The 15,086-nt window shown below is 36.4% G+C and overlaps 1 long non-coding RNA gene across 1 annotated transcript in view; it reads left to right on the top strand.

Annotated features, from left to right (window-relative positions):
* Positions 1-1,417: 1,417 nt before the first annotated feature.
* LOC104852454 overlaps positions 1,418-15,086 on the top strand; it is a 36,613-nt gene continuing 22,944 nt past the window's right edge. The window contains exons 1-2 of the long non-coding RNA XR_777497.3: positions 1,418-1,706; positions 3,520-3,615. This is a non-coding gene — a long non-coding RNA (uncharacterized LOC104852454). The remainder of the gene's footprint in view (positions 1,707-3,519; positions 3,616-15,086) is intronic.

The following is a 15,086-nucleotide window of genomic DNA, read 5'->3' as shown; positions in this document are numbered from 1 at the left end:
AAATTGAGGCTAGAGCTCAGGACAATAGCCTTTATGATCCCCTGTGCCTCTGTGGTATGAATCCAGGTACCAGCCCAGCCAGGAGGCCAGAGTCACATATGGGGAGTGGGGGGGGGTGCGCTTCAGGAGCCTGTGCAGCTGTGCCTCTCACTGTTCCTCTGCTGAGGCTCCAAGAATGATTTTTTTTTTGCTTAAAAAACAGGTAGAAATTAAGGAGAAATCTTTCCAGCAGGAAGGCTTCTTTGAGTTAAGTAATTCTACAGCAAGAGGAATTGTCCCAGTCTATGCAGCAAAACTGAAATATTAGGACATAACATATAGGAAGGCCTTGGTTAGTAGGTACGACTAATGCTGACTTTGATGTTGGAAGGCTATAAGTATAAGATCAACCAGGAAATGTACTTTAAGGTGTATTAGATGTACAGAAATGATAACTGAATTTAGAACTTATGAACTGGGACTATTTTATAACTGAAAAATTTTAACTTTGTGAAAGGGAGAAGATTGCATCAGAAAGTATCAAATATGTCACTGTCAAAGAGAAAAAAATATGCACAGATAGTTCTGCCTGCCAGTTGTGGTATAATCATAGTGCCAAATTAACCTCTTGATGAGAAAAAAAAGTTTAAATTTAAAACCTTTATCAGCTGACAATAATGACAAGCACCCAGTAAGGCCGGAAGTCAGGTGCTTTCTCTTTTTCCACTTTACTTCATAAGTGTTTCCCGTTTTGTTATAGGTCTTGATAATACTTAAGAGAAGGCTTGGGGAAACTGTATAAAGCCTAGGAATAAGATTATTTTCTAAATTTTATGGATCCAGAGCTGTTGCAATGTGTATTATTAACGTTTTGGACTCTTCTTTCTGAGGCTTTCAAATAATTTCATCAATTCCAGTGACAGAATGTATTAACATTGGCTGGTAAACAATCATCATGCAGGCCTTCTGGCTAACACTAAGGAGAAAGGGAGTTGAGGATAATGAATTCTGGACTTTAATTTATTTGAATTTTAATTCATATGGACAAGAAAATTTACTTTAAATTTTAATTCTTTTAAACTTTAACTTTTGTAACTTCAACTCTTTAGAAATTTAGCTGACAATTTTATTTCTGAATTTATGTCTTTATGAATTTTAAGTAGGATTCAATCTTTGAAATTTAATATTTCCCCAGGAAGTTCAAAATAGGGGAGATTTATATTAAAATTCAGGCCATTTCCTTAGAAAAAAAAACATTATTTTGTACTGTCTTTTTAGTCCATTGTCATATCTTTGATTAGTTTATTGGAAAGTAGTTTGGTATAATCTGGGATGGATTACTGAGTTCAAAATAAATTTCCATCCCCGAGGTTAGCATGTCCTTGGCGTTACTGAGTTACTTTATTGTTCTGACAAATTTCAGAACATCAAAGGGCCAAAGACATTCTGGACACCAGCACTTCTGATGGTCACCCAGAGAATAGTGGTGTTACTGACACAGGTCTTTCTGGATGAACTTTTCTACTGAGAGAAATAGCCACACTTGGGCTTGAGCCAAAGAAGTTAAAAGAACAGAATTCTGAGCAGTATCCCAAGAGAATACCTCTTGCTCCTTGCCTCAATACAGGTGGTGGAGAACGTAGTCCACACGTGCTATGGCAGGCTGTTTGTTATCATTGCAAGCTCTAAAAGTTCACTCCCCATCACTGAGAGGGACATCCTCATATGTGAGTATAACACACGCAGCAACTCTCCACTTTCTTTCTCTCTCTTTCATGGTGGAGGTCAAGTGAAGTGGCAAAATAGATAATTTGAAATGAAGATCAGTAGCTCACGCTCTTTCTGACTCTCTTTTTCTTATGATGGCTAACTGTAGTTTTTCTTTCCTATCATTGAGTCTTCATTTTACTAGTAATATCTCTTATTATATTGGTCAGCTTTCCCATTGCAGGAAATACATGACACGTGCAACTTAAAGAAGGGATGTATTTGCCTCATGGTTTAGAGATTTTAGTTCACGGTTGGCTTCCAAAGCAGAAACATCATGGCAGAAGGGGTGGTGGGACAAAGCTGCTCACTTCATGGAGGTGAGGAAGCAGAGCACAGGGAAAGAATATCAGTGAGAGAAACACTCTTCAAAGACACACCCCACTTCCTCCAACTAGGCCCCACTCCTAAAAACATAATCGGCTATGAATATCAGTCTATTAATGAGTATACTACTCCTTTGATCCAAACACCTTTCTTGCCATCTCTTCAACCAGTCACACTGACAGTTAAAATTAACTGGTACATGAATGGACATTAAGCATATTTTTATTGAAAGTATGGAGTAAAATCAATAATGCAGATATTAAAAAAAACAAAATTAACTGGTACACTTATATTTGAGGCATCTACCTTTCTTGTTTTATAGGACTGCCAATGAAATTGTCTTGGCTTCCTTGGCCAATGTATGAGCGACACTTGATTTATCATATGCTTTCTTTATGCAGCTTGAATCTTCAGAAACAGAGGCAGAGATTGAATGGGTATATAATTCATTTTCTCTTGGAGAGAAGTACTCTAGAGAAATGATTTTATTAATTCCTGTTATTTGGATCACCTGAGCTTCTTAGTATCTTTTTTTTTGCACAGCCTCGTTCTTTAGCTTATTTTAAAATTCCAAGAACTATCTACCTCAGACTACTTTTGTGTTCAGATTGGTAGATTTGGTTCTTTTCAAGGTCACTGCTTAAGAAAATTATTATTTTTTTAATCTGTACACTCCTGAAGGTCATTCTAGGCTCCCTTAGTCAGAATCTTTGGAGAGAGTCTCAGAAACCTACATCTTTAAAAGTTTCATAGGACAAAATAAAATAAATAAAAGCTCCATAGATGACTATTTTCTCTATTACTTCTTTCTTTAAAAATATCTAATAACTGCTGTAGATATTATCAAATAGCACTATGGAGTCAGACTAAAATGTTTAGAATGTAAAAATATTAGAATTCACTTTGGACTTACTCCATCTTCAAATACAGGTGGAAATATTAAAATTGGAAGGGGAAAACTAATGTCATGATGTGTTTATGGGGTTTATATTTATTATGAAAATAATACAGCCTGATGACAATTGGTAAATCCCATAGACAAACTAAATGATAGACTTTGGTTGTCCTCATAATTCATAATTTTCTTTAAGATATTTTAACCTTAAGACTTCAGGTAAAAAATGAAGTAAAGAAAGCTTAAGCTATAAATTTCAAACTCTTTGATGTCCTGTTTCTGACCCTAAATTGAACCACAAACTTCCAAGGGAAATACTTATAAAAATTATTTTGTAAAATACTTGGGTGGGATAAAGGAAACTTAAATTTCTCTACATACAGCACAATGCAATTTTACTCATAAGATCTGTATCAGCTAAAGGTGGATAAGAAAATTTTGTCAATTTAGGGGAATTCAATCACTTCTACTCTGCATTGTAGTTATTTCTGCATTACTCTGTCCACTCAGACTTTGTTTCTCACATTTAATTTTTTTCTTGCTCTCTGTAGAATTCCTGGGAGCTTATAGAAGTGATTCCAGGACTTCAAGTTAGTATTTCTGATCCAGGCCCATGTCAAATACTTTCTGGGAACTCCTGGATGTAGGTAAGTCAATGAATCTGGAAATGGGCAGTTGGTCTCTCCTGCATTCACAACCAGATAAGTATCACTACAAAGCCTTAGTCAATATGAATATAAATCATGCATCTTTTTGCCTAACACTAGGCTTCCTCTGGTCTACTGGCTTTAACATTTCCTCTCTTCTCCTTGGGGCTCAGGAATCTTATAAGCCTGACTTCAGATCCTGTCAAGGGTGTGCTCTCCTTCAGCACTCTACTTTAAGGCTCATGGATCATGTTGGAAGCATGCAGTGATATCTTGTAGAAACTTGCAGTCCTGAATATGTATTGAGTTTCTATCAATTTTTATTGTGTTGTTACTCACTTACCTGCCCTCCCATTCCTGAAATGCACAATCTTTGATGATCTTTTGGAATGTACAAGCTAAGTTGTAGTCACACCTGCAATAATTCTCCTTTATAAACACTGTCAAACTTTTCTTTTTGAGGTGGAAAATTGCTCTTATATCATACATTCTTTCCCATTCTCTGATTTATAAATAAACACTGGGCTCTGAGAACTTCACAGATCTTGGGCCTTGTAAATCATCAAAACCTTTGCTCACTCATAAAAGAGCGGCTCCTATAACAAAAAGGTTTGCCTTCAAGACTACTGCTTGTACCATGGGCCTTAGAAAAAATATAATTAAATCTAAAAGATAAGCAATGACTTCTTTTGTGTTGTGTTCTCTCTGGCCTTGATGATGTTCACAAGGAAAGCTATGTGGCTATGTTCTTGATAGAAGGTATGAACAAAGAAAAGAAACCAAAGTTAGGTTTTATCAAAATATTAAACACAACATTTTAGCTGAGGAATTGGTAAAAAGGAAGTTCTATTAAGACTTCTTTTAGATATTTTTTCCTACTATTGAACTAGAATTGTAATGAGAATCAACCTCTAATAGAAAACAAGCTTACTATGACCAAGATCTAATATGAATCATCTTATTTGCCACACACAGAGGGTAGGAAGAGTTAGAGGGTAGAAAAGGAGACAGACAGCCAGAGACACAGAGACATAGGGAGAGACAGAGAGACATACACAGAGTGAGACACAGAGAGAGAGGAGAGAGAGGGAGAGAGAGAGAGAGAGAGAGAGACAGACAGACAGCAAGACAGCTATGTGAAGTGACCAGCAGACAGGAAAGGGATTTCTGAGCTTTGAAGGCCCCTGAAAATAGGCAGATATATACCATCAGAACTACTGATATGTTAGATCGGCTCAGGAGAGTCAAATACTTGTTGACTCTTTGAATTTTGCAAGCTGTCTGTGTAAAACACTGTTATTATGAAAATTTGAATTATAAAAACTTACAATTAAGTATTTTACTTGTACTTTCCTAATTATTTTCCTGTTATCTACTTTATATTTTACTATGCTCTTAAATTAATTACATTTATTGTATTTGTATATTGGCAATATATGATATACTACTGGGAATCTCTGCCCAACCCATGTTCACTGACATTATGCTAGTAGTTTGAAATCAGATATGGAAGGAGAAATTATACTACATATGTTGGCAACTACTACAGTTAGCCTTTTTAAATGAGCAAGCTAGGGAACTGTGTGAAATTCAGGATTCCCTTTTTCCTAGTGCTCATGTTTTTCTCTCTTGTTCTTTTGTGTCTCTGCTTCATTATTCTTTTTTATCAGCCAGGTATATCTGTGCTTTTATACATGTGGCAAGAAACACAGACACTAAGAAGTTTTTAGATTCACAATTTACAGTAGGGCACTCAAAAGGCAGTGTGCTATTAAGATAACTTCTGCCAAAATGAAGGAATAAAATAAGAAGCAATTTCCAAGATTAGGGGTGCTACACTAATAATCCCAAAGTTATCCATTTTTTATCATAATGACCTCCCCTGCTCAGAGATTGTCCTTAAAGGAGTTTCCCATGGAGATACTTGGTGTGTCCCAATTGTTCCTTTCGTGGTGCCCTCACTGTCTTTCTTTATTCTAGCTTCTTGCTACTGTCTTCAGTTCAAGCCTAGGATTCCTTTTTTGCCAGTTGCAAAGGGGTCACTTGGTCTCTTCTGAAAGTAGACCTTTGATGTAAATTTAAGTGCAGATGCATGCTTTCAGGCTGCCCATGGGGGAGCCAGTAAAAAAGAGATTCTTTTTGAAATCAGAATGACTGCAATGCAAGTTAAACTCTTGCTAACCCCAGGAAATTAAAAAGAGCTATTTGCCCAGACTCTCACAACAGTAGTTAATTTGTTGAAAAATGCATTTTACAAAGTCTGAAGTGTCCTTTTTCAAAATTATTACAAAGACTAGAGAGTGTCCTGCATTTTTTTTTTTTTTTTGCAGGCAAGATAATAGAAAAATGCTTACAGTACAGAATGATGCAACAAAAGTCCTTCTAGGAAAGTGATGTATTATTCCAATTACGTGACAAAACTGGAATACTCTCCTTTCCTCACAAGGATAAAGCAACCACTGCAGGGATTCCCTGTGGGATTCTCTCACATGAGAATACAATTCCAGAGCTTGCATTCTTTTAAAAAATTTAAACTGACTTTCCTTGCAGTCCACCGAAGACTGATTATACAAAATATAGATTGGACTTCTAGTTGACTTTCACCCTAAGAACTATTTTCTGCAATTTTATTATTTTTTAAACAGACCCTGTAACTGAAATATATGCTTACTGATTTGTAAGACTTCAAATGTGAAGTCATTTTCTGATTCCAAAAATTCCATATATACTCGATTTTCAAATCAGAGAAACCATGAACAAATTAAACACAGACTATGTTGATGATGCAATACAAAAATTTACATTTCAATTTCTAAAATTACAATTCCTTACCACTGATGCTAATATAGCTCTGGGTCATGTCTGATACTTACTTTATCAGGTATGAGATGTTCAGGTAACTGGGCCAGGGTTCTTCTCTCTACTCCCTTCAAATATCTCTGCACAGTTCATTTATCTAAAAAAACAGAGTTCAGCTTTTCAGAGAACTTTAATCAAATCCAGAATATTCTCTCGTGTGCCTCCGTAGCACTGAACGCACTGCCACACTTACCATAGAAGGCCACCCAAACCTTGGCGGAGTAAGTGAAGGAATGAACGTTACATATGCTTTCTCAAGTCACTTTAGACCTCAGGGACAGTGCATTTATAAACCTTGAGAATGAGTGTTTCCATGGTAAGGTTCAAATATATAATTCTTCTTCACACGAAGAAAGAACAGAAATAACAGAATAGCTCACTTTGTGTTATGTCATATTGTCTAATGCATGGTTTAAAAAAATAAGTCCTATAAAATAAGCAGTTAGGCCTAGAGACTTCATTCAATTCATGTTAGGAAAACAAAAGCAATTCTTTGGTAGTACTGGGCATAGAACCTAGGGAGTGCTGATCTATATCTGAACCTCTATTTAAATCATGTTTGAAATACGGTTTCACTAATTTGCCCAGGCTGGGCTTGAAATTGCAATTCTCCTGCCTCTGCCTCCTGGGTAATTGACATCACAGTCATGTACCACTGTGCTGGGCTAAAAACTAAGCAGTTTTGTTTGCCAAAATACTTTATGGTTGGTGCTGTGTACCCTCTATTGCATCACTTTGGAAGGGGACATAATTCTGATAGTTAACTTTTATTTATCTGAAAATTAATCAATAGGTCCAAACATGTCAGTTCCCCCTTCCATCATAAACTTTCCCAACCAGCATTTTACACAGTGGTTTTAGAAGCTACCCATGATCTTTGACCAGATTTATTATCCATTTCAATAAGGACTGAAAAATATTTACTTTCTAATTTTACTATGTTGCGAATGACCTGAATGCTATAGTCTACTCTAAGAAACTTCTTCCAAATTAATTATTTGTTACCCTGAAATACAATTTTCCTGAAAAACATTTGGTAAATACTTGATTTTTGTCTCCTTATTAATTTTCAGAATACAAAGTTGGTATTGTGGCAAACCAATGAAGTCAGCACTGTGAGAAACTCATAGATTTTCACATAGTTGATCTGTTTTATACAGTAATGTCTGTTTGGCTCTCAAAATTTCCCATTTATGTCAAGAACTTCTTCAAGTTGGCCCCTGAGACATTGTGACATGACCCCAGAAGTGCTGATGGCTTCTTTGCTTTTATCCCAAAAAGAGTTTAAAATAATAATAGCAATGTTATTATAAAAATATTACAAAAGCTGTTCAATGTTTTTAATGATTTTCTTGGTTTTTTCCTGCCCTCCCTTCCACCCCTTCACACTTCCCTATTTACAAAGACTTTTTTTCCTTTTTTTCATATTTTTCCCTTATTTCCTTTTCCCTCCTCTTCCCACTACCCCTTTAGCCATTTTCTATTGGGGTCTTATTAAATCACTAAGTTGCTCACACTGGTCTCAAACCTGTGATCCTTTATCCTCAGCCTCTCAGAGTGCTGGCGTTACAGGTATGTGCCACCACACCTGGCTAAGGATACATACTGCTAAAAATGTACAGTCACATTACTGTTCTAAAGTCCCTTGAACTACATCCTCCCAATGCTCATTCACGTCATTAGTTTTGATCATCAGTACGTGATGTCTGCACTGACATGCTGTAAGATAAAGATACAAACATCTCCATTTTTCCATTTCTTCAAATATTTAATTAGCCCACTTCCTCACAGTCCCACAATTTGCTGTCAGATTTCAGGTTATTAGCATATATAATTGACTCTACAAACACAAATTATGTTTGCTTTGTTCACAGGTTGACTACAAATGTTGAAAACCACTAAATAGCTTTTACATTATGGTATCTATGTAAATATATTGTTTGAATCCGGTTCAAATTTTCATTCTTATTTTTCATGGCTTGATCAAAGTATATTTGTATAATAGAAATTAAATTTATTTTTATATACTATCCCTAGATTACTTAAGATTATTTCATAGTTAATTTGCTTTATATTTTGCCATAACTTGGGTTGGTTATATTTCCTAGAGTTTCTAATTGCCTTTCTTTCTTTTTTTTTTTTGGTACCACAGATTGAACTCAGGACCTTGAATTTGTGAGGCAGGCATGGCACTGAGCTAAATCCCCAGCCCTGACTTTTTTTTTAAAACAATGACGTTATCATATCTTAAGCTGCTTTTAAACATAGATCATCTGAATATTGAAAGAGCCAGGTTTCTGCTGCCACAACTACAGGTAGAGGAGGCCCAGGCATGGTGCCAATCTGACCAAGTACCTGTGCCATGGCTTTCCTAGAAATGCCTGCAAAACCACCCAGAGAGGTGCTGTGACCTAGGCTGGATGTGCACAACGTGACACATGGGCCAGGAAAAAGCTAGCAAGAAAGACTTTTTGTTCTCTTCTCCCTGAATATGGATTGTTCTGGGACACTGTAGTTCATATGGCCTCTCTGAAGACCACCTGGAAACAAAAAACCAGTTGCACAAGTAAAAAACTATTATAAATTTCTATAATTTTATCTCAGTGATGTAAAATTACAGGTTTTCAGAGGGATCAAAGGCAAACTTCTCTGACTAGTTTGCCCTCCTGAACTGCCAGTTGATGTCTTAACTTTAGAAAACGTGTATCGCACTGCTAAGTGTATACATTTGAGGCAAAGCACTCATTCATTTATCCAGCAAATATTTGTGATAAATCTCTGCTAGATACACAGAATTCAGAAATAAAAGATATAGTCTCATCCTTAAAGAGATTATTTTAAATAGTTATACATATATTCATGTGTACTCTTGTCATCTTTCAGTTACAATGTATCTTTCTGTGTTTTAATTTCTGGAAAAAATTTTCTCAGAGCCTCAGTTCTGCTCCATTTCTAAGGGCTGTTATGACAAGAGAGCTGGCTGCACTCACAATCTCTTTTTCTTTAGCTTACGGGTTTTTTAAAACTTCTCTTTCTGCCAGGCTGAGAAATGCCTGTTCATAACAAAAGCTGGAAATGATGCCAAAGGGAAAAAAGTAACATTTTCTTGTTGATTTGTTCAATATACTAAGCTACTGCAATCATTTTCTCATGCATTTGAGGTAAACAGAGCGAGAGTTGTCTCTTCATTGTACAGAAGAGAAAATTGAAGCCCAGAGATATTAATTTCCTGGCTCATGGGTAATAACATGCAAAATAAGGGCAAGAATCTTGTCACATTTCCGTGACCATTTTTCCCAATGACATTTTAACAGAACTACAAACTTCAGGTAATAGAGTACAGTAATCTCATTATACCTCCTGCTTTTAGCTCTACCTACAGACTGTGCTATGCCTTTGATTAGGAGATCCGTTCTAGAATTTCCAGAATCATAGAATGCTCAGAAGGAGAAATGAGGTGGCTCCGGGAATCCAAGAAACTCAGTCCCCTTGCAGATCGTGTTCCACGCAGTTTCTGCCTAAATCTACTAGTCTTCATTGTTAGGGCTAGTTTTCTTTACTTTTCCCAGCTGCCTGTTGGATCTCTGGTGCATTGCTGGATCTTTATTTCTATCCATGTAGGCCTGATTGTAATCTCACCCCTGTCTGACTCACAGTAGAAATTTATGAAAATGTGTTATATCAGCCTATGAATGTTCTGGAATTCCACTTCCATATTGTTTAAAAAGTTTAGTTCTTGGCTGGGTGTGGTGGCGCATGTCTATAATCCCAGAACTTGAGAGGCCGAGGCAGGAAGATTGCCTGAGTTCAAGGCCAGCCAGTGCACATAGTGAGATCCGGACTCAAAAATAAAAAATAAAAGCTTTAGTTCTTCCATTACCTTTTGACACATGATATTCTATCCATGAGTCGATCTCCTAATTTTTTAAACCAACAAATAACACGAAAACTATTTTCTTCTCCCCCTGCTTCCTCCTTCCCTCCCCGCTCCTCCTCTTCTCCTTCCCTTTCTCCTTCTCCTTCTTTTGGCCAAGGAACTTTGTCAGTCAGGCTGTGAATAAGATTTTCAACCCTTTTATTGTTTTCTCATTTCACATCCTGATGTGTTTGTATTGCTAGATACATAACAACAATGGATTTTCCGACTGTAAGCAAAAGGTATAGTTTCTGTTGTGCTAAGCAAAAAGATTAAAACAAAATAACAAAATAAATGAGTGGGGATGATGTGGGATAATTCCAGAATAGAGAGCAAAGTGGAAGAGCGGGGACCCCTGGGAACAAGAATGAGGAGACTCCAGGGATCCAAGTAGTTGAATGAACTGACAGGCTTGTCAGCATGTGATGCTGCAGTGAATCAGGTCCACCCACTTTCCTGTCCTATAGTCAGAGTGCTAGGGACTCAAATTCCCGTGAGTGAATCTGATTTGTCTGGTGTTTGAATCTGAATTGTCACGTATTCAAGCTCTCACTGGGGAAAACCTTGACCACCAGTCCCCCAGGACTGCAGACAATTGGCAAGACTGAATAATTTCCAAAGCATATAGAGTGCTATGTCAAAAATTCAGGGAAATGGATTGTAACTGTTCAATTTGCAGAAAATGGTGGAAAGAACAATGAAGTAAAATTAAGAAATTGAAGTTCAAATTTCAGTTGCTTCATTATTTAGCTGTCTGACCTCACCATACTATTTCATATTTCTATAGTTCCACTTCTTCCTCTACAAAACAAGAAGCCTAGAAAAGAAGATAACAAATGCTCTTCTTAAAGGTGGGTTTCCCTACCCCGCCAAAGAAGTGTTTTTCTAAATTCCAGAAGTTGTGCGTGAGTCTAGGCTAACAATGCTATACTTGGGTGGCTTACAGACTTTAATCCTTTCCCTTTCTTCTAGGAAGCCTCTTTGGTGGGTGAGCAGGCATAGCATTGCACACCTCTGCAGCGTTCCTTCTTGTCCTTGTTCTCTCTCCATTCTGTGCTAACTTCAGGCTAGCTCCGTAGTCCTGGCCTTGCTTTGGTCAGTCTCTTCTGACACATGATATTCTATCCATAAGTCGATCTCCTAATTTTTTAAACCAACAAATAACACCAAAACTATTTTCTTCTCTCTCCTCCCACTCCTCCTCCCCTCCCCTCCCCCCATTCCTTCTCCTTCCCTTTCTTCTTTTGACCAAGGAACTTTGTCAGTCAGGCTGTGAATAAGATTTTCAACCCTATTTTTTCCTTCTAGATTAATTAAACACAAAAAATTCTAAGAGTTTTCTATTTCCATCCAAAAGAGACATGGAATTGGACCTGAGTAAAAAGCTGAGACACCCTTTCTCCCATCTTACACACTTCATTACAGACAACAATCATTCATTCAGTGATCATACATACTGGCTGAATCAATTCCGTATATTGTCACTGAGGAAAATAAGTCATTCCTTCATCCTCTAGTATTTATTTTGTATTAGCTACTCAATTCAATTTGGTTAAAAATGCAAATATATAAGAAGTATAATCTCACCCGGTAGGATCTTTTAGATTTTTAAGGTTAAATGAAAAATAATGGGGCCCTAAAATATAAGACTGAATACAATGAGTGTCATAAGACAGTAATAACACAGTGTACCAAGTGTAAAGATAAGAGTAATTGTTTCCATTCCTGTGAACAGAGGAGGCATTACGGGACAAGAGTCTCTGAATGAGGATGCAAGTTAGGGGAAGCAGACCCCCATTTTCCACTCTTGCTTCCCACCGGTCTGTTTCCCAAATGGGAACAATGGCTCACAGTTCCTGACTTATTTGTGTCCAACTCGCTGATGACACTGAATAAAAACCATCCCTCTCACTGTTTCTTATAAGGCTGTTCATGGCTTGGTCTTCTCCTGACACCTTCACCTTCATTTATTAGTTTTCAGCCATGTTAGTCTGCTTTCTAAACCTTGGATTTTGCAAGGGATTTGCCGAAGGGAAGTCTTTGCCATTTTTGCTCAGAGCTCTCTGTCCACAGATTGTATGTGACTGATGCTTTCTTGTTACTGAGGTCTCCCACCAAATCACTTTAGTGAGGCTGTCTGTGATCCTAAACTAAATTACTGCTCTTCTAGGGCTCTATGCCAACCCTCTATCTACATTGCTTCTCTTATACTACCCCAAAGTCCCTTATTTGTCTTGTTTTTAAATTTATGTTTCCTTAACTATAGTTCTATTGTTTTTTAATGTGTGATGTGCTTTTATGTGGGAAAGTAATACTAGTATTTTGCTCTGTTAGTATTCAATTTATTAATTTTATGATTATACTGCATAGTAAGTTTTTAAAAATCCTCTAAATACAAATGCAACAAAGTAAAATTTTTCAAACATTTGAGTATTATTTGCCAAAATTTTTTTCTAAACATTTATATTTTAGGTTATATCAAGGTTTTCAATATCTTAAGAAAACAAATGGCAAGCTATTATATAGATTTTTAAATTGGTAAATACATTTACTAAAACAAGGAATAAAAGTGCCCTATGTTGTTTTTGCTTTTATTTTTATTATTTCTGTTTGTCTTCTTAGACTTTCATTAAAACACCTGCCTGTGTTTTAGGATATGAATCATGAAGAGTTGAATTCTTTGCTGGGTATGGTGTTGATTAGGTATGCTAAGGTGATTTCTTGGCTGCTAAATTCTTTTATACAGTAAAAATCTAATAATTTACATAATGGGCCTTTTCTCTTTTTAAAGTTTTAATTTTTTGAGAGTTGGAAGATTTCCAAGAGATGAAGAATTCTTAAGAATTTAATCTATTCATTGCCTTGTCATTTTGATGTATTAGTGTGGCTCATTGGTACTACTGAAATGTTATATATTTCTTATTAGTAGTTTATTATAATTAGTTGGCCCATCAAGAATGGTCAACACCTAGCAGATGAGGAATTGAGTCTGCATAGTCAGCTCTGCTCTTTTGTTCATTTGGTTAATTTGTCATTTTAAGACACTCTTTGGACCCTCTTTGACTTGGTTATTGTGTGTGACCACTAAAGCTGATTAGCTGTAGACACCCTTGAAATCTGATTAATTGTATGTGTTGATTAGACCTTCCCTTTCTTGTTACTAAGGCTACTCTGCTGGAATAATTTGCTCTTCTTAAGTACTCCGTGGTCACTAAAGAAAGGACACATGTAAACTTTATAGATAAACATTTAATCCACACTTTTCCTTATGTATTCAAATCAAATAATTAAGCAAGTTATGTTAAATTTATTCTCTTTTCTGGATTATAGCATCTTTTTGTGAACATGTATAAACTTTTAATGCTTGAGAATTATTAGGAATAAAGACTCATATTCAACCTATTTAAATACTGTGAATGTCATAAGAATTGTCATTAATGTTCAAATGATATAAATTTATCTAGGAAGGGCCCCAGTACTTTGTTTCTCTTTATTTCAGCACTTTTTTCTGACATTCTAAAACAAGCATCCTTGCATTTAGCAACAACCTCTTTGGAGTTCAACATCATATATAAAATAAGAAGCAGCAAATGGAGGTTCCATACTCACTGTTTTTTTTTTTTTTTTCTATCCTAAAAGTTGGACTCATTAGATTTCTTTTTCCCAATAAGTTTATTGGTCAATTGGGCTGTTTCCAAGTTTTAGGTATTACAAACTGTACTGCTATAAACTTGGGTGTGCATATATTGCTGTGATATGGTCTTTTAGTTCTATTGGAAAGATGCCCAGCAGAGGAATAGCTGGTCAAATGGAACCTCTAATCTTAGTTCATTGAGCTATCTCCATATTGATTCCCACAGTGGTTGCGTGAGTCTGCACTCCAACCAATAATGGAGAAAGGTTCCTTTCTCTCCACAACCCTGCCAGCATTTGTTATTGGTTGATTTCTTGATAGCAGCCATTCTTTCTGGGGTGAGGTGGAATCTCAGTGTTGTTTTCATCTGTGTCTCCCGAATGACCAGTGATGTTGAACATTTTTTCATGTATTTATTTGCTGCTTTTGTTTCTTTGTCTGAGAAATGGCTATTCATTTCAGATTCATATTTTTGAATTGGATCTTTATATTTGGGAGGCCTGATGTTTTTGAATTCTTTATATAGTCTAGATAATAGTTCTTTGAGGAGTAGCTGGTAAAAATTTTTCAAACACTGTAGGTTGCCTCTTAGCTCTGTTGGTGGCTTCTCTTGAGGTGCAGAAGCCTTTTAATAAGATGAGGACCCAGTTGTTGATCCTCTGTGCCAGTTCCTGTGCTATTGAAGATTTGTTCATAAAGTCATTTCCTATGCCAATATCTTCAAGAGTTCTACCTATCTTCCAGGAAGTTTAGTGTTTATGTTTTAATATTTAGATCTTTAATCCACTTAGATTTTAGTTCAGTGCATAGTGAACTATTAATAGGGGTCTTTGACAAGTTGAAATCCAATTTTTCCAGCACCAATTAAAGAGGCTATCTTTCCTTCAGTGAGGATGGTTGGCTCCTTTGTAAAAAATGAGGTAGCTGAGTATGTCTGGAGTTGTTTCTGCATCTTCTAAACTATTTCACTCATCCTCAGGTCTGTTTCTTTGCCAGTACCATGCTTTTTCTCACAGTGGCTTTGTAGTGTAGCTTCAAGTTGGGAATTGTGATACCCCTGCC

The sequence above is a fragment of the Fukomys damarensis genome, unplaced genomic scaffold (genome assembly GCF_012274545.1).
Source record: "Fukomys damarensis isolate Sample0158 unplaced genomic scaffold, DMR_v1.0_HiC HiC_scaffold_15, whole genome shotgun sequence".
In the NCBI taxonomy this organism is placed as follows: domain Eukaryota; kingdom Metazoa; phylum Chordata; class Mammalia; order Rodentia; family Bathyergidae; genus Fukomys; species Fukomys damarensis.
The sequence above is the reverse complement of the archived record's forward strand: the minus strand, read 5'-3'. Positions and strand labels throughout refer to the sequence as shown.